Source organism: Numida meleagris, chromosome 22 (assembly GCF_002078875.1).
Source record: "Numida meleagris isolate 19003 breed g44 Domestic line chromosome 22, NumMel1.0, whole genome shotgun sequence".
Classification (NCBI taxonomy): domain Eukaryota; kingdom Metazoa; phylum Chordata; class Aves; order Galliformes; family Numididae; genus Numida; species Numida meleagris.
This window is the reverse complement of record NC_034430.1, coordinates 1002351-1028051: the sequence shown is the minus strand read 5'-3', so window position 1 is coordinate 1028051 and position 25701 is coordinate 1002351. Positions and strand designations below refer to the sequence as shown.

The following is a 25701-nucleotide window of genomic DNA, read 5'->3' as shown; positions in this document are numbered from 1 at the left end:
GGTTGTGCTGAATCAGTTGCCCAACAATGCTGGAAGGATCCCAAGGCTATTAAGGTCCTGTATCATGGGCCTTTGAAACTGCAGACATCAGTTGTTTCAAATCAGCTCTGCTGGGGGAGATTTTCAAAAGACATTGCAAAGAGTTATTCTTTATGTAACTGCGAGGCACTTCCCAGAGACATCTTCCATGTGAGGAGCTTGGGCTGCCAGAAAACCCCAGAACGTTTTAAAGCCTTTGTAAGATGTTGGTTGGTGTGGGTGGTGACGCGTCACAGCAGATGAATGTGCAGTTCAAATTGCCATTGGCTAGAATCAAAAACCAAAGCTAGGAAACACAGGAAATAAATGAACAGTAAGAGTGATCGACCACTGCCAGAAACACCTAGCTTTTGCACACACAGAAAGTGACTGATCTTCCAATACGAAGAAACACAGATTGCCGCAGGTGATCCCATCCCTTCTGGCTGAACGAGGCCATCATGGAGAAACGCCTCCTAATTTTGGCTCAGCGTTAAGTAAAGGATTCCCAGCATGTTGCCCACAGGATCCTCCGCAGTTACTCATAACCACAGGATTGTGAACACACACCAAATTCGCCACCGCTAAAACCCAAATTGACAGGGAAAGCCAAATGCTGCCTGCCCAGCACTTTAACCCTTGTGCTGAGAAGGCTGAGACTCCTGCATTAGGGATGGAAACTGGCCACACCTCTAGTGAAGGCTCCTCAGCAGGTTAACCATTGTAGCCATGACCACAGAAACAATGGCAGTGCAGCGGAATCATGCAGCCTAGAGCAGAGTACAACGTCTCTTCAGTGCATGAAGCTGGAGAAGTTGGAGCTTTAAGCCATTGCTCAGCCACCCCTGCCAGGTGTCCAACAGACTATGAAACACCGGTTTCAGAGCCAGTGGTGTCTGGGGTTATAAACATCATTGCTGACCTCAGATTTTTCCTCAAATCTATTGATCTCTTGTGGCTGTGCTTTATCTTGGTATTCAAGCTCCAGTTCACCATTCCCTCAGGAAATACCTTGCCAGAGATCTGGGCTCCAGAGGCTGACTTACTGTCTCTCATTCAATCGGTTCAGATGCATTTCATTTGCTGTCATGACTCACTCCTCGTGGCTGTATTCATTTCTCATAAAGCTGGGTGACTTAATCATACCTTCTCACTGAACTAATGCTACTGCGCCTTACCTCCTGGCTACAGCAGCCAGCATACCTGGGTAATTGTGCTGCTTCCAGCAACTTCCTGGCTGATGGGCACAATTATCAGACTGCTGCAAGATGCTGAGCTGGACCGCTTGGTGCTACTGTAGTAACACGTGTACCCGGAGCCCCACATGCCTCTGCTCCCAGGAGCTGTCCCTGCTTGCTCGTCGGGGGGAGTTGTCCCTATCTAACAGATGGGCAGCAGGCCTGGAGATCCCAAACTCAGCTCCCTGAGGAGTTATTCTTGCAGACTAGGCTCGCTCCTGAACTCACATCCCTGCAGCTCGTGAAGATTTTACTTGGCAGCTCGGAGAGAGGTGCCTCAAGAAGCCAGCTTCAGCCTGGAGGCCAGCCAGCCCGGCCCAGACAGCAGCCCCCAAGTGCCTACACACCTTATAGGAAGTGCCAGGGTTCACCCTGCTCCAGCCTCTCCTCCACAGCTTCTCAAGCCTCTGTGACTGTAGCAGGAAGGGAGCTTGGGACCAGGCTCTGCTGGCTCTCTGCTTGCTCAGAAGAGGAAAGAAATTCCCCTTTACGGGACTGTGGTCTCCAAATAGGGTCAGGAACCCTGGGCTAGAAAGCATGAGGCTTAACAGCTAGAAAAACTGCTCTCATGAAAATGAGAATGAGAACAGTGTCTTGTCTATAGCATGGCAGTCTCCTTTGAGCACACAGGGATGCTTTAGAGCGGTGGTATTTAGTGGACAGGAGCCGCTGCCATGCCTCCCTCCACCGGCTCCACCAGTTTCAAAACCATTCTTCATCAGTCGCTGTTGTGCTCATGCATCTCTCTCCTTTTATCCCACAGCCTGTTTATATTTTTGATGTACATACTGTTACAACAAAAAACACAGAGCAAACCTTCTTAAGTTATAAATACTGCCGGAAAATAATGACGGTGTGCAGACAAAAGGAATTGTTCTGATAATAAATTATTGTCTTTCCCTTATTATGCACTGAAAATCTGTGGTGACTTACAGGTGAGTGCACTGTAAGCCTAGAGAGCAACTGCTGGACCAGGGGAGGTTTCTTCTGAAGCGTCCTTCCAGCAATCCTAATGAGCTACTGGGCAATGGAGAACACGAGAGGAAGGGAGTCAGAAAGCCATTAAGAAGCACCTTGAAAGAGCTGGACAACAGGGTGCAAGGAGCAATATGTCCCACTCCTTACATTCTCTCTGATGTTTTACTGGATGAAGGGAAGAGTGAAGATAAAATGATGCAGCTGATTAAAAATGCTGCCATGACTCAACTAACAACCTCTCTCTATATTTTTTTTTACCCAGAAGTCCAGAGTTAGGTGTCTACTTCCTAGTCTGCTGGCTAAAACCAGTGATTACTCCAGAATGACCAAGTGAACACGAGCACCATGCAGGAGGTCTAAATACCACCTCTCTGACAAGTTTTCCCTGTAGCTTTTCTCCCAGTGGCAGAGAAAACATTTTTCTGTATTGAAAGCTACTGTTAATTGACCCACTCATCTGCCAGCTGGATACTTTTAGGATTGTCAGCTTTTCTTCCCCACCTCACTCGCACACAAACACCCACACTCACACCCATGGCTCTTTATTCTCAGGTGTCCAAGACGAAGGCAGTTAAACTCAGCTATACTCACATGAAGAGTGTAACTTCCTCTCATTTAGTGGTTACGTTTGTTAATAAACGGGAAATCAAAGGGGATGCCATTAGAGGAGCCTAAAGGAAGCCAAACTTGTTCAGAGCTACGTGGTACATCTTCCCCTGCTCTGTGTGGAGGAGGAAGGATGCTCACCTCCCTGCATGACCAGCATTTGATGGTGATGTGCATGATCATACGGCACACATAACACTGATGTGTGTCTCCATTAATGTGTCTGCCCAGTTGCCCTAAAGAATTTGATTTTCTTATTCCTCCTCATAAACATTCCTTCTTTTTGGGAGATGTACGGTATTACCTATATTTCCACTTGTGTGGCTTTTCACTGCCTTTACCACATTCTGCCAGGATTTCTAAATTGTCTGTGCACAGCAACTCATTAAAATTTCTGCCTCATTCCCCTTTGAATTTCTTTTATTTCAACTATCAGACATGATTTCTCTGTTGAAAAGTGGTTTCCCTACAGTACTCTTCGTAGTAAAGGTATCTGTTGCGGACTCTCCCTAGAATGCAGTTACCCCAATCCTAAAGTCTTCCTTTTGGCACCCATCTGCATCCAGTCCATTTTCCAACCACGGACACCAGCTCTAGAGGCTGTATGGCAGCAGTAGAGGCAACATCTCTCCTAAATTCCAGTCTACCAAGGTATTTCTAGATGCTGGAGGTCTTCTCCCAGACCACAGACAGTCTGCTTACCCTCTGTGCAGTGCTGACTTATCCAGGCTGTGCAGCCCAGAGAGCAGTCCACAGGGTACATACAAAAGTCTGCTTCAGAAAGTGGCGAACTACTCTTCAGAGTTCACCAACAACATTGATGGAAGAGAAGAAGCCAGTGCCATTTTTCTGTACTGGTCTCATCTTTGCTGTGCATGGAGTGAAAATATTCCCACTACATTGTTCCAATGATAATGAGCAGTCCCTTCCTCCTGAAGTTCGTTTGCATTAAGAATGGATTGAATTAATTCTTCTTATACAGTAGGAGGAATTGAAGATTAGCATCTTTTGTAAAACACACAAAGAGACAGCCCAGTGCTCAAGTGGTTCAGGAATTCCTTGGCTTTTTCTGGGACTTTCTCTTGGCTTCTGTGTCCTGGGCAAACGGCTTTCCTGGAGGATCTCTTGAGTAATTAGATCAAAAATTACACCTGAACACTGAGACATCTCTTTGAAAACAAACAAAAAACCAAGGAGAGCAATGTGTGTTTGAAGTTGGTTTGTTTTCTGCTAGTTCTTTTCAATACATAATGCTTTCTTGGTTCTTTGGCTCTGAAGATGCTTTCAGAACCTGAAAATAGTTCTGTCTTTAGCTTCCCTTGGTAATTTCTGAAACTGTAGATCATGTAATGCAGTATGTAATGCAGAGCTCCCTTGTTGAGTTACTGGATCCTAGTCAACTGTAAATTTCCTTTATCCATCTGCAGGCTTCTCTTACTCATTCTTGACAACAATTTTTGTTTTATTAATATGTAATCACATGTAATCTAATAAAATGATCATAATTTACAACCAGTTACATGAGACCTCCAGTATAAGTCATTCCTTTGGAGTCTGATCTGCTCCATGTACAAGTGCCTGTGCCTTTTAGCAAGTGCCATGCTATATTTGAGTGGAAAAGGATGTCTCATCCAAGGAGATTGCTGGTAGTAGTACTTAACAATATTCATGTCAATATTGATTTGTTTGGTACTGCTAAGAACAGTCATTGAGATTGATGTGCTGGATATAACTGTTTAACTCTGAGATGGGGAAAATTGTTCCCATGCCTATAACGTGAAATGTGCTGTTATGAATTGCCCATAGTTCTTCAATGTTAATCATGAAATCATCACGACTTGGGTTAATGGCTTTATCTTTCAAGTGCAAATTGCAATACACGTACAAATATAACAGCAAAGAGGCCAGAGCCTTTAGTTCAGAAAATAACATATAAAGATCAGGTTGGCTGTTCAAATAGAATGAGGACAGATAATGCCTGAAGCTAATGTTACGTTACATAGCACATCAATAAATTGAATGCTAATGTATCTGAAGGACAATACAGTGGAGAAGGGTATAAACTATGCATATACAAGCAGCTCCTCCTCTCTTCTGTAGAACCATGAGTGAAGAGCACCACCAAGATCAGAGTAAAGCTTGCTTCCACACAGAGACCTGGCTACGTTGTTTTGGAGAAAATAAAACATTAAGCTTTTAGTGATCTGATGAAAACACCTTTGAATGGCCATGAATGAACATGTCTTTGCTCTTCTGATGTTACCAGGACTCCATGCTTGTGCATAGAGCTGGGTGTTCTCTCGCAAGCAAGCTCAACCTTCAAGGTGTACAGGAGTGGCAGGAAGACTGTACATCAGCAAATGTGCATTAATGCTTTGGGAGGTTTGGTCCAAGGCATTCTACAGAGTCTCCTTTACGTGTCTTGAAATAGGCTAAATGATTAGATGAGCTAAAATTAGAACTCATCTTCCTTCCCCGCAGAGGTGAAGTTTTCTTTGATTTAACAAACAAGATTCATGCATACTCTGGTACTCACTGCATTTCTAATTGTTGTGATATTTCCAGGCATGATGGAAAACAGAAACAGCAGTAATCACATTAAAAAAAGCTAGTCTGCAAATTGAGTGTAGTCTAGTCTAGTCAAGATGTGTGACATCATGCAGTGCTTAGGGGGATGGTGATGCCCATAGTCATACCCTAGGCCAATTCTTGGTGTTTGTCATGGGTCTTTCTTTGTATGGGTCACCGTTGTTCACAGCCCTGAAACTATAAAAGCCCATGTACTGTCTCATTGTATTGATGCAGATATAGAGCAGTGGTATTTAAAGCCAGCAATCCTACTTTCTCTTCCATCTATTTGAGGGGAACAAGAACTAAGAGTTAAAAGCTGTTTCCTTCTAACGTGTTGTGTCAAGCAAGTGGACAGCCTCCAAGGATTCACCAAAGAGATTCTCTATCTGGGATCCATCATGTGCATGTTGGCAGGCAGTATACACAGAATATTAGTTATTAGTGCCTCCTGATGCAAAATGCAATGGCCTCACACTGAATGAAGCAATTCATGTCTATTTCCTCTTCGTACATCTACTTTTCTTGATGGCAAAAAAACAATCCCGACTTACAGGCATCTAAGTGTAAAGATAAAAAGAAATTCCGCAATGGAGAGAAGTTACTCTCAAAACTGAACATTTTTTTCCTCCCTTTTTTCTCCACTCTTATTACTCAAAGCTGAAAGACTCTCTTTGAATTGTCCAATGTGTTTCAAGGAGTTCTTCTCTCTCCCATCTGGGGAAATGACTTATTCATCACGTTGGGCCTCAGCATAAATTAGATTCTTCCTTCCAGTTAACTGACTAGATCGACAAAACGTGCAGAGCTATTCCAGCCTTGTGAGCATTTTCAGCAGCAGCGCTTCAGACTCTTATTTTGTCTGATTTCTCATCTGTCAGTTTATTAACATCAGTTGAGTGATTCTTTTTACAGTCCCGGAGAATGTTGTACTCGCTACAGAATCTTCTCTGTGAGTGAATACCAAAGTGTGCCTGCTGCAATGGATTTGTCAGTAGCTGCTTTATGTTATGTAAGAGATGGGAAGACATTTTGCTTTGGAAGTACATTATCTCAAAGGATCTTGTGCAAAACTTGCTTTATGATATGAGTCTTTCTATTTTGGAGACCCTGTTTGTGCACCACCCCATCAGATGATATCATCAGGAAAACTCTGGGTAGCAACACCCAGGGTTTAAATAAGATGAACATGCATGACTGCAAGGCCTATTTTTGGCTGCCTAACCTGAGATTTTTTTAGAAAAAAAATAGCATTTTTTCCCATGGGCAGATGAACTGCACTTCTCAGAAAGAAGGCATCTCAGGCTCCTCATGACGGAAGAGTTTGGCCATAGACGTGGGTGGCTGGAGCAAAGTGTTATCTTCAGGGGCAGCAGCTGAGGAATTTGCTTCCTCCATTACACAGTGGTGCAGACAAGAAATTCAGACAGGAATGTGCTGGCTTTCAGGACAATTACAAGCCTATTTGTTCACTCAGGTTTTTGCTCTAGGTGTGGTTTGGGCACACTGGCTGAATTAATGACGCATTGTTGTTCAGTGGGCATGAGAACTTTAATTTAAAGGTTTCAGAAGACTAATAGTGAAACTTCTGTACAGTTTATAAAGACTAGCTGTGCAGTTCTAGGCAGACTACAGTTTTTAAATGGTTGAAACTATCAGGAGGTCCCTTCTGGCCCAACGTGTCCTGGAAATTTGCAAGCCAATGCATTATTTGCACAATTGAAAGTTCAGTCACCATACCTGTAGCCTTCTGTTATCAGGAATAGAGCTCTACGTGAGCCATATTATAGTTCATTGGCTGTGGGCTGCAGTCGTCCATCTCCCATGTTTGTTATTCCATGTTAGAGAGGAAAATCCCTTTGTTTTACCACTGCTCACCTACAGAAGTAGATGCCTGCACTAAGACAATGTCAGAGGGACCAGAAAACCCCTCGAACACTCTCCTCTATGAGCCATATCTTCCATTTGTAACTGGGAATTTCCAAGTGAAATATCAGCACCAATTCCCATTTCCAGCAACAGCAACTTACTGATAGCTCAGTTCCTGCACTCTTTCACTGTCAGAAGAATTTGACAGCCTTTAGGTACTTAAATCAGGACATCCAGGCCAGCCTTGTAATTGGAGAGAGCTCCTTGTCTGGTCTGCACATCACACTCCTTCTTCATCCTTGGCACTGGGTCATTGCTAGACTGAAGGGATAATGTTGTGCCTGGAGCTGTAGGACAAAGAAGAATCCATATAGGAAAGGGACAGAAAACAAGAGTTTTGTTTAGGGAAAATAAAAAGCCCTGAAACAATTAATGATTGTTTTTATATATATATTTACTATAACTGAGATTTCTGGAAATATTTTCTGGACACACTCAAGTTCTTTCCAGGATAGGCTTGTGGTTAGGATGTTCACCAGGCATGTGGGAGATCAAATTCCAGTTCCTGCTTTAAATGAGGCTCAGCTGTTACTTGATCCTGATGTGTCTCGGATTTTGCAAATGCCCTAAGCACTGGGTTATTCTGGAGTGATTAATTCCTTCCACACCCTACCAAAGACACCATCCTGGATCTCAGAAATCCTTTCTGACAGGGAAACATTTTTCAACAATAACAGTTTCTTCTCTGAAGAATCCCAGTTGCTTCTAATCAACAGCCAAAAAAGTAGACAGGCCAAGGAAATACCGTCACCTTTGATGAAGAGGACAAACAGATGTGGACAGAGCAGAGGTGGAAGTTGGGGTCCAGATGCTCGACCTGTTGCTCAATCGCAAGGTAACCATTCCTGTAGAATACTGGTAGACTTCAAAGAATGATGGTGATTCAGATCATTCATGAGATTCTTAAACACCTTCCTGTCTGATGACATGCAATGAGTGCTTTGGCTTTGGTAGGAGTCTTATATTTTCCTTCCTGTGTTGGTTCCTCAACTAGCAGATCATTGCCTGTAACTCAGCTGGTCTGCTGTGGCTGCAGGCTGTTGGGTACAGTTATCTGTGAGCTCTGGGGCTGATAAGATAACAGTAATAAAAAGATACAGATTAGGAACATGCATTGTTCCTGCCCCTTTCTTGCTCCAAAGGTACTTTTCTTGCAGTGCTTCTGTGCAGGGAAGTGGGGTGGAATGCAACACCCGTTTGCCCACTTTGGATCAGGGATGTGTTGGTTGTTGGGGCTCCTGCTGCTGGGCAGCAAGAGGCAAGAAAGGCTCAATTAAAGCAGGCTCCACAGACAATGCTCCTTGTTACAGACCTGGCCTTCAACCTGGTGTGTCTCCTCTATTCATTGCACAGAGCTTTCCCTGTCCTTGCCAGGCTGTCAGACACTGCCAGAAAGCACCATCCCCATGGCTGTCAACCAATTCTTCCAGATGCTTACTGGTACTGAGAGACGGATCGTGAACTGATTTGGCACCGACACGTTACCCAAACACCCTCTTTGTCTGAAGTCCCAGTGATCCTGGCAGGGTGCACGGAGGTGCCTCCCCCAAGGCAGCCGCTGTGTGAGTCTGATGAATTCATTTGGGCAGATGCCATGGGCAAGTGAGAGCTCCAGCACTGCTGGTCACCGTGTCACCCTCTCCAGCCAGCCTGTCTAGCAGCAGAGAGGGACATGCGGTCTGGAAGAAGCAATCTTCAGCCAGCGATCAGCTGTTAGCTGTCAGAATCACAGAACCATAGAATATCCTGAGTTGGAAGGGACCCACAGGGCTCACCGAGTCCAACCCCTGGCTCCACAAAGCACCGCACAAACCCAAACTCTCTGTCTGAGAGCGGTATCCAGTGAAGGGCCAAGTCCTGCCATGGTGTGAGTAGCACCGCGAGCCAGAGGAATGCACGCTGGTGTCAATGAGAAGTGTTTTTCTTGCTGCAGGGCATGGCAGGATGCCCTGTGCATGGGGAGAAGAGGAGCACAAGCAACCAGCTCTCCTTACAGCTGAAGACTTGTATTTTCATATAAGAGTCCTTTCCACAGACAGATGGGGCTGTCCAGGTAATGGAAGGAAACTGGAACAGATGGCATGAATGTGCTAAGTCCTGTTCTCTCCGTTGAGGTTAAAACCCAGAGTTAATGCACCAGAGTATGTCTGGACAACCTATATTACAGAGTATCACAACAATTAAAGAACTACAGGAAGTAAGAGACAAGCTTCTCAAAGATCTTGAAATGGAAAATCTTTCAGTTAGAGAAAAACGTTTATTGTAAAATGTCAGGTTTGACTCATTTACCTCAATATGGAATGTTTGGTAATTTTTTTTTTTCAAAAATATGTATTTTTATTGAATAAAAGGAACTTAGACTTCACTCTAGCAGAATTTTTATACTAAAACAGACTTTCAAATTGCAGATTTTGTCATATTCCGTATGTTCTCCAGATTCCACTTTCACTTATACACTAAGAACAAAAAATATTCAACTTTTCCCCCCAATAATGCTCATCATTCGCCTAAAATGTGTTGCTGTGCTTTGAACCAATATACTAAAGAACATTGAGTGGTGTGCCAGAGCCAAAAGACAAAAAATGCACATCAAAGGGAGGAGAAAAGGCCAACCATTAACCATATAAGACTGCAAAGGCTAAATGGCATTCATAGGAAGAACCTCTATAAACTGATTTTCGTTCCCACGGGAAGGATAAGAAGTTGGTGTGGGATAGAGAAAGGACCACTCCAGACATCTTCCTGGAATGAAATCTCCCTCTCTTGAGAACAAAGACAATCTGTGGTTTCTTTGGATATAACTCATTTTTCTGTCTGTGTGAGAATTTTTTTTACTATTTCCTTTGAACCCAGAAGAATCCCAAGGCCTGACCATGAAGGCAGAGATAGGCAGCTGAAGTCATCTAGAACACCAGCAAACCTTCTCCATCATTCTGGAGGAAAAGGCAGCAGTGACCAGGCCAGGTACCCTTTGGGAAGGCTACATTCGTGTTCACAGTGACGCTCACTGTGACCAGGACAGCTTGCAGTGAGTCTAAATGTGACCATGTCAGCTTGCTCAGTCCACTGTGGATGCAGACCCTGGAGACATGTCATTCCACATTAGCTTTTTATATCTATAGGTCAGAGGAGACAAATCATCCTATCCACAGAGCAAGTAGCAAACAGGCTAGGTGCACTCCCTCAGGCTTTTATTGCTGGTGTGAGGGACCCCACTGGCATTTACAACATACCCCAGGCCACGTTCACACCTAAACTGGACCTGGGGCCACAGCCCAGAGCTTGCTGCTACAACCAATTAATATCCAGGTTGGTTTTTGCAACCAAACTACTTAGCTCCAGCCAGTTTGGTTCCATTCAGGAGTCAGCAGGCTGAGATCAGGGTCTCTGCTGAGTTCAAGTAGAAACAAAAGGCTTTGCAACACATGCTGAAACTTTTTTATCTGCATTCTGTCATAGAGTGATAGAATCATTAAGGTTGGAAAAGACCACTAAGATCATCAAGTCCAACCATCAAACTATCCCCACCATGCCCACTAACCATGTCCCTCAGTGTCACTGTCACCTGTAAGGAACTCCCTTTCACGTTCATTTGCATGCTGGCCATCCCTAAAATATTCTGTGTGACAAGACACTGCTTTTTTTTGTAATCTCTGAGGTCTGGATTGTGTTGGTTTTGGATTGATGCCCCCAGATACCCCAAGCCCACACCATCATGATGGAACCCAACATGTAGAGCAGTCAGGCTTGATGTATGCAGGTCATCACTGGGAAAGACACTAGTCAAAGGCCAGCTGTAGCCAAGAATTTCCACTTAGCCACAGGAGAGGAATGAAGTGACCCTTCATCCCACATGGAATTGGATGCAGGAAGGAGAACTGCCCTTTGTGATAAGAGGATTATTGCACGCAGCACCCACTCATGGAGGCAGAAACAGCGATGACTGAGCAGGATATTTGAGGGATTAGATCTTGTCTAAAACTGTTTGAAATCTTTCAACAACGTATTTTTTCTCTCTCTCCAGACTTGAATATTTTTGGGGAAAAAAAATATCTCATTCTTGTACTTTTTGCCAAAATTTGTAAAGTTCTTGCTTTGTTTCCTGGAAATTTAGGAAAAAAACCCACAACATACTATGCTTCCCCATTCCATAGTTTCAAACACTGTTCTCATTCTGTGAGTCAACCACCTGCCTTTATGATCCTCTCATCCAGTGTCCTGCCTTGCCCTACACCTCTCTCAGACCAAGGCCTGTCTGCTTACACTTCCCTCCATCCCATCCTCTGTATATCTTCTCAGAAAGTGGGTCCCTCTGGGATTGCTTTCTTTATTCTGGGACATTATTTACTATGCTATGGAGTCTTCTCCCTAACGTCTTTCTAATGTCTTCTGGAGGAAGGGGTGTGGGGCACACAATGGGTCTGCCCTTAGCACATGGCTAAGCCGTGGGGACTTCGTATTGCTCAGCCTCTTGGTTAATGTTTTCTGAGGGATTGGGCTCTCCACCTGTAACATGAAATATGTCATCTTAGCTGTGGTCTCATCTAATTACACTTTTGTTTGTCTTACCTTCTCAAAGTCTCTTTAAGCTGTTGGCTGATTTATATTCCGTACACTTAATGCTTATGAGAAAGGCCAGCTCTTGCCAACCCTGCAGTGTTCCTCTCATGTGCTGCATAGATAAACATAAGATAAATACCTCTCAAAAACTGAATAGTGTAGCTGCTAGCCCATAGCATATAGGGCAGAAATCGGTGAAGCAGTGCTAATTCACAGGGTGAGAGTTTGTGGCTGGTCCACATTGCCACAGATGCAAAGCTACACGGATATTTGGAAAACTCTTGACATCATTCCCTCCTTGCCAGACTTTGCATCTGTGCTTTGCACTGGGACTCACTGGTCATTCTCCACTTGAGCGAGGGAAAAAAAATCCATTGTTTAGTTGCACATTTAATTGTGAACACTGTACCCACCAGTGGAATTAAGCTTCTTAGGGGGTGATGGCATTCCAGAAAATGTAAAATAACTAGGAGGAATGAGTCCAGTTTGGAGTTACAAGGGGAATTTAAGCATGCAGTATGTGCTCACTCAGTGGACTAACTGTCTAAAAAGTGACTTGATTACAGACTGTAATTAGCCAGAGGAAAAGCAGATCTGTGATGACAGCAGACAGACAAAACCAACAGCTGCTGGGAGCTGAGGCACAGTTAATGAATCACTGCAGCAGATTCAGAGCGTGGTGGATTCTCCATCACTGGGAGATTTTGAGCACAAAACTGAGCAACTTTCTGCATCATCATGAGGGTTGTGAACTCAAATCAGTTGGTGACATTCCAGATGCTTTATATCTCAGGAGGAGAGATAAGATCATTTCACATCTTCTGACCTCATAGCTAATGAATCACCGGAGTCAAGTTCTGGCTAGAAAATTGTCTTCCACTCCAAATCTCTGAACCAAAACATGCTATCATTTCATGAGGTCTGAACTCTCAGCCTGGCCCAGCAGCCTGTGCTGGAAGATCCCAGGCAAAGGGAGACCCTGGAAACCACAAGGATGCTGACACCACGGCTCCGTGCTTCACAGAGAACTGGGCTGCCTCACAAGAACACGATCCTTTTGCATTATTACCACCATACAGAACATGAAACTCTCAGATTTTGCTTCTTGGATCTCTTCTGGTTTACCTGGAGGGAAATGGTCTCCTCCAGAAGGCGCATGTGAGATCTGAGCCTCTGTGCTGACTGTCCCAAGGTACACGCCTCTCTGCATTGACAGCAGAGGGAGCTGGGATCAGTTCATTCCTCTTAAGTCACCTTAGTTCAAGATGTCTCAAAGTCGGGAGATGAGTCCCCCATTCTGAGTGACCACAGTTAATTTCCCATGCCCAAATTTAGACAATTGCAATTAATTCTGCTTTTCTCTTTGCCCGAATACCTAATGCCACCAGCATCAAGGGATCGCAAAGCTTAATGTGAAGCCCTAAAACCTGTGTCCCGTTAATCCCCGCATGCTTTTCACCTGTAGGAACACAGCCTTGCACTTCACAAGGTGAAAAAAAAAAAAAAAACAGCCTCTTATATTTTTGGGCTATTTGGGAAGTCATCCATTAATATTCCAGCAGGTCAGCCCCTAACCATGCAACAGGAGTCACAGATCCTGGTTCCTGCTGGGTATTTTCCCTGTTTCCTCTTCCTTTGAAGCAGCCTTTCTCTTTTCAACCCTGAGAAGTCCCTTGGGAATGGCAGGCAACTTCAGACTACTTCTGCTATCATCCTTTTCCTGTCCCAGTGGTGATACTTCGTACCCTTGTTGCTCTGGAGAAGTAAAAGATTGGGAGAGTAAAGAACCAGTTCTGCCAGCATTGATTTGCTCCCAGCACATCCCCATCCCTGGGGATCCACTCTCACATGCTGCCCTGAACAGATCAGAATCCTCATCTCCACTGAGAATGAAACCGTGGTCTTTCATTTTTTCTCCTAAGATGAACAACCTACTGCACCTCCATGGGAAATGTTACCTCCAAATCCCACTGACATGATGGACCATCAAATCTGCTGAGGTGTTTTCTCACATTCTTATGCATTTTAACTGCTGCTTTTAGCTGCTGCTAGTCCTCAAATGGAGAAGAGATGGTTCTACTTCAGTGAGTGTGGTCTCATACAATTATCCCAAATGAAATTAAGGCAAAACACTGAAGAATTACAGCCAATAATGGAGGGCAGGAGGAAAGGCATTTCCAAGTGGGACTGTTCACTCTCAGATGAGGAAGCTGTGACTTTGACAAAGTCTATTTATGTCTCCATACATCAGGAGTAGTGAGATAGATGCCAGAAGCTGCTGTAGATACTCCAGTGTCCAAACATGTTCTCCTCACCCTTGACACTGAGCTTTCCTATCCCACAGTGGTATCAGCCACCCCCTCTATCACACCAGCTCCTAGGGGGTCCAAGAAACCTAATCTGGGGTTCCATGTTGCTCTTCAGCTTTCCATGAGAGAACTGCTGAGAACATGACTACAAGAGCCCTCTGGTACCAAGGTTTAAGAACCTCCACACCCTCGTATGTGCAATGTTCCATTACGTGAAAGTGCATCTATGTCAGCTTTATCACTAGGAGAGATTTAGAGACTGGAGGATGTGTTTACCTGAAAGCATAAAATTGTAATAATAGAACAAAGTTACAGAACTATAAAACAATAAAACACTGTTATGATTGCATTTCCTTAACGACTCTGGTATCTCAGCCAGTCTGTGAGAGTAGCTGAAGTCTCTGCCACTTCTTTCTAGGTTGGCAAGCCCTGGAGAGCTCCTTTGGATAGATGTTTCCTGCTGTTAGAATCATAGAATCATTAACACTGGAAAAGATCTCTAAGACCATCAAGTCCAACCATCCACCTATCACCACTGAACCGTACCCCTCAGTGCTACATCTTATTGAAAAGATGGCAATGGCAATCAATTAGAGCAGTCACACTGGACATTGTGCGTCTCACGAAGGAAATCTGCTTCTTGCTCTCTTCCTTCTTCATTGCCCCCAACTCCACGCACTGGGCACCCTGTGATACTGTGAGAGCAGGCAAACCTTCCCGAGCTGTATTTTGAGGAATGCATTATCAGCTTCAGACTTCTGTTTTTCTACACCCTGCCTCCTTAGAGCAACTTTAGAAAGGATGCTTTTGTTGCTATGTTACACGAATGTCTGCAGAAATTTGCACCTGAACCTGCAGACAGGCTCTGAAACTGGCTTGGCTCCCTAGTATCTTGAAAACAGGGTGACAGTCAGACACTTCAGCACCTGACAAGAGAGAAATCTCACTTCTGCCTGGCACTTTTGCAGGAGGAGATATCAGGTGTTCAGCACTCACCAACCTGGCTCTCCCTGCGTAGCGCAGTCTCCCCTCGGGAGCACCTGGCACAGCACTGAGCTCCGCGCCGTGCTGATTGCTCACCTGGCAGCCTCGAGAAGAATCCTTCTGAAGTTCCTCTTGCAGTCATCTGTTTTCCCCCAGCACCAAGTCCAAATCGGATGGTTAATGACACACACACAAGGCAGGGTTGGTGCTGGGCTCTGCTTGGCACGTCCAGATTCATTAGGGCAAAGTTTGCCCACACAGCACCATGTCTCCCAGAACCAATACTCTGCAAATGTTCACCTTGTACAGTATTTGCTCTCCATCCCTGCTCAGCCCTTTTAATGCCTTGTTATCTCAAGGTGAGGCACTCCGGCAGCACCCTTGTTAATGCCTGTGCAAAACTGCAGCGATCTGATAGACAGATAAGCATGAAATAAAACACATTCCTATTCCAGCAGGCAACTGTGTGCCAAGCTTACACACACTGTAGGTCAGGCCAAGCAAAGTAGGCCACTGCTGCAAGAACAAGCACAGCCACAAGTTATCTCTTGATACTGGGGTATTTATCTAGTGATAGTCAAAGCAATGGAGCTGATAGTGTAGAAGTACACGCTGGTACCCTACCCACTTTTTGGCTGTGCTGGTGCATCTCATTTCCCACCAACCTGAGACTTCCCCCTTCAGAAAGGGGAGAGAGACTACCTCTTCCAGTTGTAGTCTCATTCCAGAAGAGGCTGCTCAGGTTGCTTTTTGGGGAAGGCAATGCTTGAACCCCCACATTCCCTGTGACTGTACAATGGGCTCACGTTAGAACCTCTGAGTCTCTCTGACCTTCCTCCTCTGAAGTCTTGGTGACAAACAAACAGGCACATTTTGGGGTTTCAGAAGAAGACTGACAAGTCATTTGCTCACTGCTGGGAGGGAGGCACAGAGTAGGGTATGCTCTTTTACATTTGTACCAAAAAGTTACACCAAATTTCATGATTACATCCAAATTTGTAACAGAACAATTTCAACAGTTCTGAATGGAGCGTAAGTGAAAATGTCTGTGTGAGAACACCAGAAGAAACATGGGAGCAAGGGTTGGAAGAATGACATTTATTGATAAATAAGGTCATGCCCAATGCAAACAAACTGGTAAACACTCAGGAATGTGTAATTTGCATAAGCACCACAGCAATGCTGAGTCACCAGGCGAAGGCTGTCAGGATGATAACTGGAGGATGGCAGTAAGGTACAGCACATCACACGTGCCGTTCCTCCGCCTGTTATCCCAACAGAAGATACCTGTAACCATGAACACACAGAAATGAGGAAATGCAAACAGCGGGCAGAAGCCTGGCTAAGGTTTAGGGAGGGCTAAGTATGCAAGATTATGTGGTTATAACTCTTAGTTGCCAAAAGACCCAGCCGAAACTCAGTTTGCTTTTATTAACCAAGCAGAACCGAAGAGGCATCAAAGACTTGACAGCCAATAGCCCTTGTCCTCTACACGTCACACAGATGACCCTGGCCAGATCCTTGGATTCTTATCTCAGTGCTGGTGAGCGGAGGTGAGAGTGGGAGTGATCATAATCGATTTCTGTTTAAAACAAAGACCTCTGTCCTTTTTTCTAAGCACTAGGTTTCATGACGTGGACTTCCTGCAAGAAGAGCCTCACTGAAGCAAAAGGGGCACTGGCCAGTAAGTAAACTTGCCTGGAATGCTCTGGGATGCGAAACAGCATGAAGCTGTTTGTTGAGACTTGCTTCTGTGTGCCCTGTCATCTGTGGCCAGTGACTCCTTGTGCCACAGAGCTCTGTTTTGATGGATTCATGGAATCATAGAATGGTTTGGGCTGGAAGGGACCCAAAGATCACCAAGTTCCAACTTGGCAGGGCCACCAACCTCCAGATCTGGTACTAGACCAGGTTGCCCAGGGCTCCATACAACCTGGTCTTGAACACCTCCAGGGATGGGGCATCCACAGCCTTTCACGTGCCTCATAGATGGTTCCTAAAGAATGGGACTGCAATAGGCATCCTGTACGTGAAGAGGGTTGGGTGTACGGATGTGCCACTCCTTGCTGGAAACTGTTGCAGGACAGTATCTGGATGAGAGATGAAAATCTTCTAACGTCAGGCACTTCTCCCAGTGGTCTCAATCCCTTTCAGTAAGTTTATTATGTGGAGCAGAACAATGTCAACTCAATCTGCCCTCAGAGACCTAGGAAAGCTGGATGTCCACTGGGTGCCCTGGGCAGGAGACACTTCCTCCAGCAAGTCCATTGTTCAAACGAGGTTAGGGAGAAACAGAGAGAGGAGAGGCAGCGCTGGTCAGACTCATGGGAAGCCAACAGTCATTCAGTAATTCAGTTACTGAAAGAGTGTGTCCCTTGGACTAAAAGTGCTGCCATTCTCACCCACTCTCCTTCTTCAGAGACAGCACCTCTCATCTTTACCAGGAATTCCAACTGTAACCACTGTGCACAGTTGTAAATGACTTTACTCTTCCATACTCATCCCTCCCCAGGACTCCATTTATTACTTTCCAAAGCCTGGGCTCACTGTACAAAACACATTTCATTCCTTTTCCTTCCTTATTGAGCATGAGGCGAAGCGATTCATCTGTGGCTAATGCACAGGAGCACACAGCCCATAGCAGGCAGACAGCATCTGCACCGCATGAACAGAGTGATTTCATGGTGCCTGGGGATTGCACAAGTGTGATCGAGTTACCACGGCTTAACAAGACGCAGTGCATGCACTGAGCTGTGAAAAGTGTTCATGTATGCTCTTAGCCCACAGCAAATCCGAGGCAATGTGACTTAGCTTAACCCACCATGAAAGAAGTTGCATTCCTTGCATTTGCCACAGACTAGGAGCATATCCACAAACACCTCCTATCATCTGCTGGCATGCTCTGATTTGTTTAGCGACTGGAATGCGATCGGTCCTACTGGTTCTGGATAGTCCTGGGCTTTGATGTCACTACTGAAGTAAATCTCATGTATGCAAGCAACTAGGGGAAAGTAAATTTTAACCCCAAAGCCACTGGGAACTGTGCAAGGTTTAAAAAGTTCAGTTAACTGAGACACGGACTTGCAGTCATGGTGATTGAGAGGAGCTGGAACGGCATGATACCCTGCTGCCTCTTCCTGCCCCTGCTACAACCAAATCTACCTTTCCACAGAGGCTTTTGGTGGTGGGGATGGTGGGGACTGAACCAGTTGCTCCTTTCAGTGTGACAGTTTGGTTGGACTGGATGATCTTGGAGGTCTTTTCCAACCTTGGTGATTTATGATTCGATAACTGAGCACACAAAGAGAAGGGCAGGCTACTGTTGGGGGAAGAGCTTCCAGCCTCCCATCGTCTTTTAAGGTCCTGTTCTCATAGAATGATAGGATGGCTTTGCTTGGAAGGGACCTTAAGGATCATCCAGTTCCAACACCCAACAACCTCAGTCAGGCTGTGCCTGGCGTTCATAGGAGTTCATCTGGATGGAGAATTAAGCCCCAGATCTGCATCAAACCCACGCTATTCCCCAAGCAAAGTGGCTGGCCAGAGCCTCAAGATGCATGTGTTCACGCTGAAATACGGTTTGGAGATCTTCAGTGATGGCTGGCTTTCCTGCCTGGGAGCTGAGGAGTGTCAGTCCCTAGTGTGGCTCACAGTAGATGCAGGCATATGCTGGACACATTGCTATTCTTGTGGGTAAGCAGCTTTCAGAGGAATCACTGTGTGTTGTGGGTATGCAGATTTCAGGCAGAGCTAAAGTATAGCAGACGTCTGGGTCAGTTTGGGATAAACAAATGTATTTCAGATAAGAACAAATATCACAAGTGTCCAGAAGGTACAGTTGCTGATGGAGACGGGGTGTGTTGGGTGTGATGGAGGTGATAACTGAAAGCCTTTTACAGGGGCAGAGTTCAAGATCTGTGGAGCAGCTCTACCTGTAAAGGAAGTGGGATGTAATTTGACAGCAGCATCCACTGAAAGAAAAGAAGCAATGAGAACAGTTGCCTGTGCAGCATGTCATTGTGCTCCCCAAGGATAACGAGCTTAAGAGATATAATCAGATACATCAGATCATGCTTATCTAGGGGATGTTCTTGTCAAGCAGCCTCTGCTCTGCATTCCTCTGATGTATCAGGAAGCAGTGAAATGAGACCTAAATAGTCTGCTCAAGGATGGCTGGGACAAGTCGTCTGGATACTTCCAAATGGAATTGTGCAATGACATCATGGAGACTTTAGAGTTATAAGTGTAGTGTGAGATCTGGTGATGTCCGAAGCCCCCATGCTGTCAATGGAGAGAAACAGGAGCACTGAAGGCATGACACATGCTGTAGCAGAGACTCAAATTAGGTCGGACGGGTTTAGGCTTGAAAGTGCCAGTTTCTCTTCTCTGAGTGCAATGTCCATGGAGGCTGATGTAGACACAGATGTCCGTGGTGCAAATGTCTGAAGACAGAGGAGACAAGTCCCAGCTTTGTAGAGCTACTCCTTGTCAGATACCAAGCAGGAAGGCTTCAGACAATACACGCAACATTCTGCAGTGAATTTGTTGCTGTTGTACCAAGAGCCACACCGCTTGAATGGAGCAATGTATTGAAAAAATAACACTTGGGCCATTGTAGGAAGAGCTCTAGACATAGCTATGCAGAAATTCCCAGATCCATTCAACCTCTCCAGTCAACTGCGACACTGCAGTGGTTTCTGTAATTCTGGATTTGCACCAAAGAACATTGCTAAGCTATGAAGTCAGAGCAGTCCAATAGCAATTAATACAGGAACAAAGCACTTAGCTCCAGTTCTGGCACAGAATCTGCAGATTCTAGCTTAATTTCTGTGGGGTTCAAGCAGAGTTTCTCCCTCCATGGGAACAGCAGGTCACTCAGTTACTCATGTACTCTGTGGACTGACTGATTTTCACCATGTGATTGAACCAGAATCAGTTGGAGGCAGGAAAAGATTGTTCCTCGGGAGCAAGGTCTTCCTATTCCTTGCGTTACATCTCGAAAGCCTATTTCTAAAATGTGGGAGCACTGCTCCACTGTCCTCTTCAAAGGGCTCCTACACTGGGTGCAGGGGAACTGCACCATCAGACCAACCATCCCCTACTGCACCATCAGACCAACCCTGCTGCTAGGAAATGCACTGAGAGCCACAGGCAGGTTCAGGATGTGCTCCGAATGCCATAAAACAGAGGCAGTCATTCCCAGTGCTTGCCCAGAAGGTTGCCCTCTGTGGGTGCTAGGAGGGTGCTGTGGGGATTGCACAGCACAGCTGATGGAGCAGGGAGAGGCAGAGCTTATCAGAGCTCTCTATATTTAGGTCTCTGCAGGTTGGAGCAAGAAAGCAGGAGGTCTCCTTGTTCTTCCTTTCCATGTGAGCTTGCCTGGCAGCGGTGTCTATCAAGCCTGACTTCATTTTATAGCTCCATTTAAACTTCTCCAGCCTTACAAGCTGGCAGTGCGTCCTCATGAGGTATCTCAGATGGATTTCAAACATCTGCTCATTAAAGCGCTGTCTGTGTGTGTCTGCATCTCAGAGGCAAGCTGCCTGCTTTGCTTCGGGGGCTGTACTTCAGGCTGAGCCTCCGAGCTGCAGATTGCTCGTTAGTCTGTCTGGTCCAGCACCTTGTGTCTGGCAGGGCCGGGGTCATAGCGAGATGCCATGATCTTTAATGAGCAGTAGTCACACGGAAAGGGATTTTCTGCATTAATCCTGCACTGATCAGCTCCTTCCTAGAGCAGAAGGTGGTATTCCATGAGGCAGTCACCTTTGCAGTAATCACTGTGGATATTTCCCAGGCTGCAGCCCTGCAGTTGCCCAGCCCTTTGAAATGAGCCATGGCTCAGAGATCTGCAGCCGAACAGACTGATCTCACATTGCATGGAACCTGATATTCTCTCCTCCAGCTTTCTAATTTCTCATTTTTATCTAAGCATTCTCATCTATCTCCTCCATTTCCTCTTCCTCTTAGACTGATTTCATTAGATGTCTGACAGCATTCCCACAGCTTCCTCTCACCATCAATGTCTGAGCACTTTGCACACCACTGACAGTGACTACACTGTCTCTACTGCAGTGTATGGTCCATAAAAATCAGCATACAGCTGCATCTCCATTTCTCTGTGCATGGTCTGCTATGTTAGTACCCATCCCCTTAAAGTCTGTGCCAGAGGTCATGTTATTCCATCTCTAAAGCAACGGCAGCATGACAGACCAACAATATTTAATTTCTCTTCACACTTCTTAATAAAACTTTTTCTTCTTCTTTAATTCTCCTTCCTTTCCTCAAGTTACTGTCTAGCCTCTTGTTACTTCCACTCTTGTACTGTCCAAACCATTTACCTCCCTGCAGACCTTCTTTGCTCATCTCTGTTGCCCTCCTCTTTTTCTTTCTCAGTCCTATCTCTTATGGCACTGCAGTAGACAAACCCGAAAGATATTCCCTGAACAACTATGCAGATATTTTGCAAGTGATGCATTCAGAGTGGTGCTGTTGCCACCACTTCATCCTTCAACCACATTTTTTAATTTTACCACCCTTAACTTCCCTATTAGGGACAACCAAGTCCATACTAGGGGTAACTTGGAGAGTTCTGAGCACAGAACAAAGGCATGGCACGAAAGATCTGCACTGAAAGGAGTATTTGACCTGCCCCCTTGTCCTTGATATGCAGAAGTCTGACGTTCAGCTCAGAAGGACGCTTTTGCTTTCACCCTAGTATTGTGCAGGAATGAAATCTTGGAGTACTTGATGTTAATTGAGCTTGTTCCTGATGAAATATGGAACAACACTGAAATATGTCCAGCTCAAACCATGATCAGCAGCAGGAACTGAAGACAAATGAGAAATGACATTTCATCTCTCCCCACAACCCATCTACCTTCACTCAGTAAAGATCTGCTGTGCTCAAACTATTGCTCATTACCTTGCCCAGTGGAATGATTGCCCCTACTCATCTCAGGTAGATCGGAGTCCTGAGCATTGTGGTGCCTCTGGGACAGGACATCGGGTTATTAAAGCCCATTGGAGAGCATGCAAGCTTTCAAACTCAATACAGTGGAGAAACCTTCTGGCATCCTACACAACCACAGCTGAGTCCCTGGACTGTGGTACCATGATCATGTTTTTTCAGTGTCACCACAAGCACATTTTATTTCCCGCTAGAATCCAGACAATTTTTTTTAAAATATTTTTTTTTGTGAGCTGTTTCTTGCTTTTATTTTGCCTGGGTCATTTTCTTTCAGGGTTCTCCAGGTAATAGAGATTTTTTTTAATTTTATTTTCAAACTGACTTTCCAGCACACATAGGTAGGGCTGGAACAGGCTGGTGAAAGTTTTTGGACACATTTCTCTCCCATGAAAACATTTGAACAAGCAATAGGAGAACCAAGTCACCATGAGGACAAGTGCTGCTTCTTGACGATCTGGACAACAGCCCTATTGGAGGGCTCTTTAAGGTGCCATGTGTTCAGTTGAGTTCTTACTCTTTCTATTGCTTCTTCTACTTGCCTGGGAAGCCTACTGCCTACTGCCTTTTCCAAATGGATGTTCCTTCTGAATTTCCCATGATGGAAGCTGAAGAGGGACCAGATGTCTCCTCCCACTTCCAGACATGAAAACGTCTACTTCAGTTGATTTTTCCCTTCTCCTACATAAACTCTCTTTAGTCTCTTGTGTGTGGTGAACTCCAGTCCCAGAGTGACCCCTCCAAGTCTCCCACCCTTAGAAGTAAACCGTTAATTATAATTACTTTTTAGAATACACCCAGCACTGAGTCCTGCCTCTGCCAAGGGCACCCTAATTAAGCCGTTTCTCTGCTGAGCGCAGTTCACTCCCTTTTGGCACGCAATGCATGATTAAAGTTAATTTGCTGCTTTTCCAAACTGCCATGAGAAATAGAGCTTCCAGGAAAAATAACAAAGCCCAAACCCTATTTCCCAGTACCCTGAGCAAGGCAAATGATGAAAAGGAGTCAATATCACGAGGGATAACCTTCAGTTTCTTCCAGCAGCTGATCTATTCTGCGGTAGCTTTGACAATGTCTTCAGCCCCATTGGACTACAAGCCCTTGCTGATCCAAAGTAGCAGTGGAACTGCCCTCCTCCACTTGGGTCAGTACTGAAAACTATGAGTGGGACCTGGTGGCATTGTGGTCACAGGGGGACATACAAGTGTGCTAGCCAGGCTGCATATAGCTGAACCTGGAGCAAGCCTGGATGCAAGCCCTACCCTAGCTCCACAGGTACCTACATCTGAACTCCTGAATCATCAAACCAAGCAACGCAGCACCCAGCAAAGAAGATGAGGGAGCCCACATCCTTCCAACAATTAGCCAACAATGACAATAAAATGTTTCTACAATGACTTTCAATGTCTCTCACGACTGAGATCATGTTCTGGGTTGAGATGGTTTATCAGTACAGAGCTACTGAGTTGCCCACAGATAGCCTGCACAATGTGGGGAAGGACAAATAAGTTTGGAGCCAGATCCCCCACTGATATCAAAAGGCTCTGCAGGCACTTTTCCTGCTCCACCACTTAGTGCTGCCATTTCAGACGTGCAGCCTGGCCCTGGCTCCCAGTGGAGCCTTGAGGCAGAATTGTCAGACAGGCAGAGTAACCTCTGCTGGAATTCGGGATGTCATTAATTTGGTACTCTTATATAAAAAATATAGCCAGGGGTCTTCAGAGACCCGTCACAGCCTCTTTCCAAATCCAAAATACATTGACTTAGCTCTGACTCACAGAGCAACATGCCAGGACGCAACATCTCACCCTGAAGCATCACAGCTTCCCTTGGTGGTCTCCCACGTCGTCCTGGCTGGCTCCTGAGAGCTGACACACAGCTCGTTACCGCGGCACTGCCTCTCCCATTCGTGTCTGTGGGGCTGTTTGGTGCTGCTCTCCTCCATGGCCCTATGGCCATGGAACCTCCCTCGCATATACATGAGCAATGCTTCACCCCAGTCAGACCTCATGTGTGCAGCAGTCCTGGCACGAGGAGCAAAGAAGTCAGCCTTGCCATGGATGGATTTACCATCAATGGCTTTTGTTGAACGCCTGATTACTTGGGGTGTTGGTCTGAAGATGGGGAAATACATGGAGTTCTGCAAAACTGGACAGTTTTTGGAGTTGCTTAAAGGTATGGGAAGGAGGAAATCCTACAGAAAGAGACAGAAGGGCAAGGTGCAAGGCAGGCACAGGTGATTACATAATTTCTAAGTGATAAACTGCATTTACCTCCTTTTTTTTTTTTCTGCACTTTGTCCTGTGGGCCTTCTCCTCCGAAGGAAGATTCTATTCAAAGTCCCATAACAGCTTCACTCAGTTTAAGCTTTTTATCAAAAATAATGTTCCTCTTCTTCCTGAAGACATTATTGCTTAGAGTGAATGACATTTCTCTGATAAACTGTGGCTTTTCAGAGGTAAAAGCAGGAACTTGAAGAGGGAGATGTGACACTTCACTGACCAAGAATCTGTATTTCCCTTGTGACTTCTTCTTAGATGCTGAAATTAGCTGAACTACTTGAAGCCACAAAGGTGGCAGAAGAAGGAAAACACTTGATTCTGCCTAGGAAACATTCTGCTTTCTGGGACGTTTTCCTATTAGGAAAGGATTATTGCAGCCCGACGCTTTGGAAACATCTCAAAGATAAAGCAATCTGTCCCAGAGGCCATGTGTGCTGATACCACTGACACTGGGGTACTTGACCTATTGAGAGACCATGTCAAGATACCAGCACTTCATGTGAGTGTGTGTGGGCTTCTGAGCCACAGTTGCTGCAGACAGAGGAGCAGTCAGTGCCATCAGCCCCAGCAGATGAGGAGCGTTTCGTGGAGAATCAGTACAGAGCTGCTCATCTCCAGATCAGCTGTGAAAACAACACACCACCACGATTCACATATGTTCACTAAAGATGCTGCATTTCCCAAGAGCAGAGGCAGCACACGGCTAGATAATTCTTTTCCTAGTTTCAAGCATCCTACACTCAGCTAGTCCAGCAACCACGACATTTCCTCTTCCCAGCCTGTTTCACAATCCTGCTGCAAGCTGTTACCACCTGTTGTCCTCTCCCAAGAGAGCTTGCTTCCAGCTATTCAAAAACGAGGTGTGTAGTGACCTTAACAAGGGTGGTTTGGTGTTTAATTTGCAAAAGTCTTTGCAGTGGTTGGATGTAGTAACTGTATAGAAAAAGAACACCAAGATTTTCCTAGAAAGCTATCCTCACAATAGGAAGACCATGCAAGGCAGACTTCTGAACATCAGTAGTGACTTAGACAGTTAATTTGCTAAGGTGCTTAGCCAACTTCTTGCTGACCTTCAGAAAGATGGAGCTCCTTGGTGGAGGTACTTCAAGATATCCAAGTATTTCAAACTCTTCTGAGAATCTGGAGTGTGGACCCTCCATGATTCTGGCAAATGAAATTTTGGTGCCTGTAGAACTCACCTTTGAAAATGTTACTTTTCTATTTTTAAGTTCCCTTAAGGAATTCTGCTTTATTAGGAATTACAA

At 45.3% G+C, this 25701-nt stretch overlaps 1 long non-coding RNA gene across 1 annotated transcript in view; it reads right to left on the bottom strand.

The window, feature by feature from the left end:
- The window catches only part of LOC110387489, a 41010-nt gene extending 25596 nt beyond the window's left edge, over positions 1-15414 (bottom strand). The window contains exon 1 of the long non-coding RNA XR_002432541.1: positions 15287-15414. This is a non-coding gene — a long non-coding RNA (uncharacterized LOC110387489). The remainder of the gene's footprint in view (positions 1-15286) is intronic.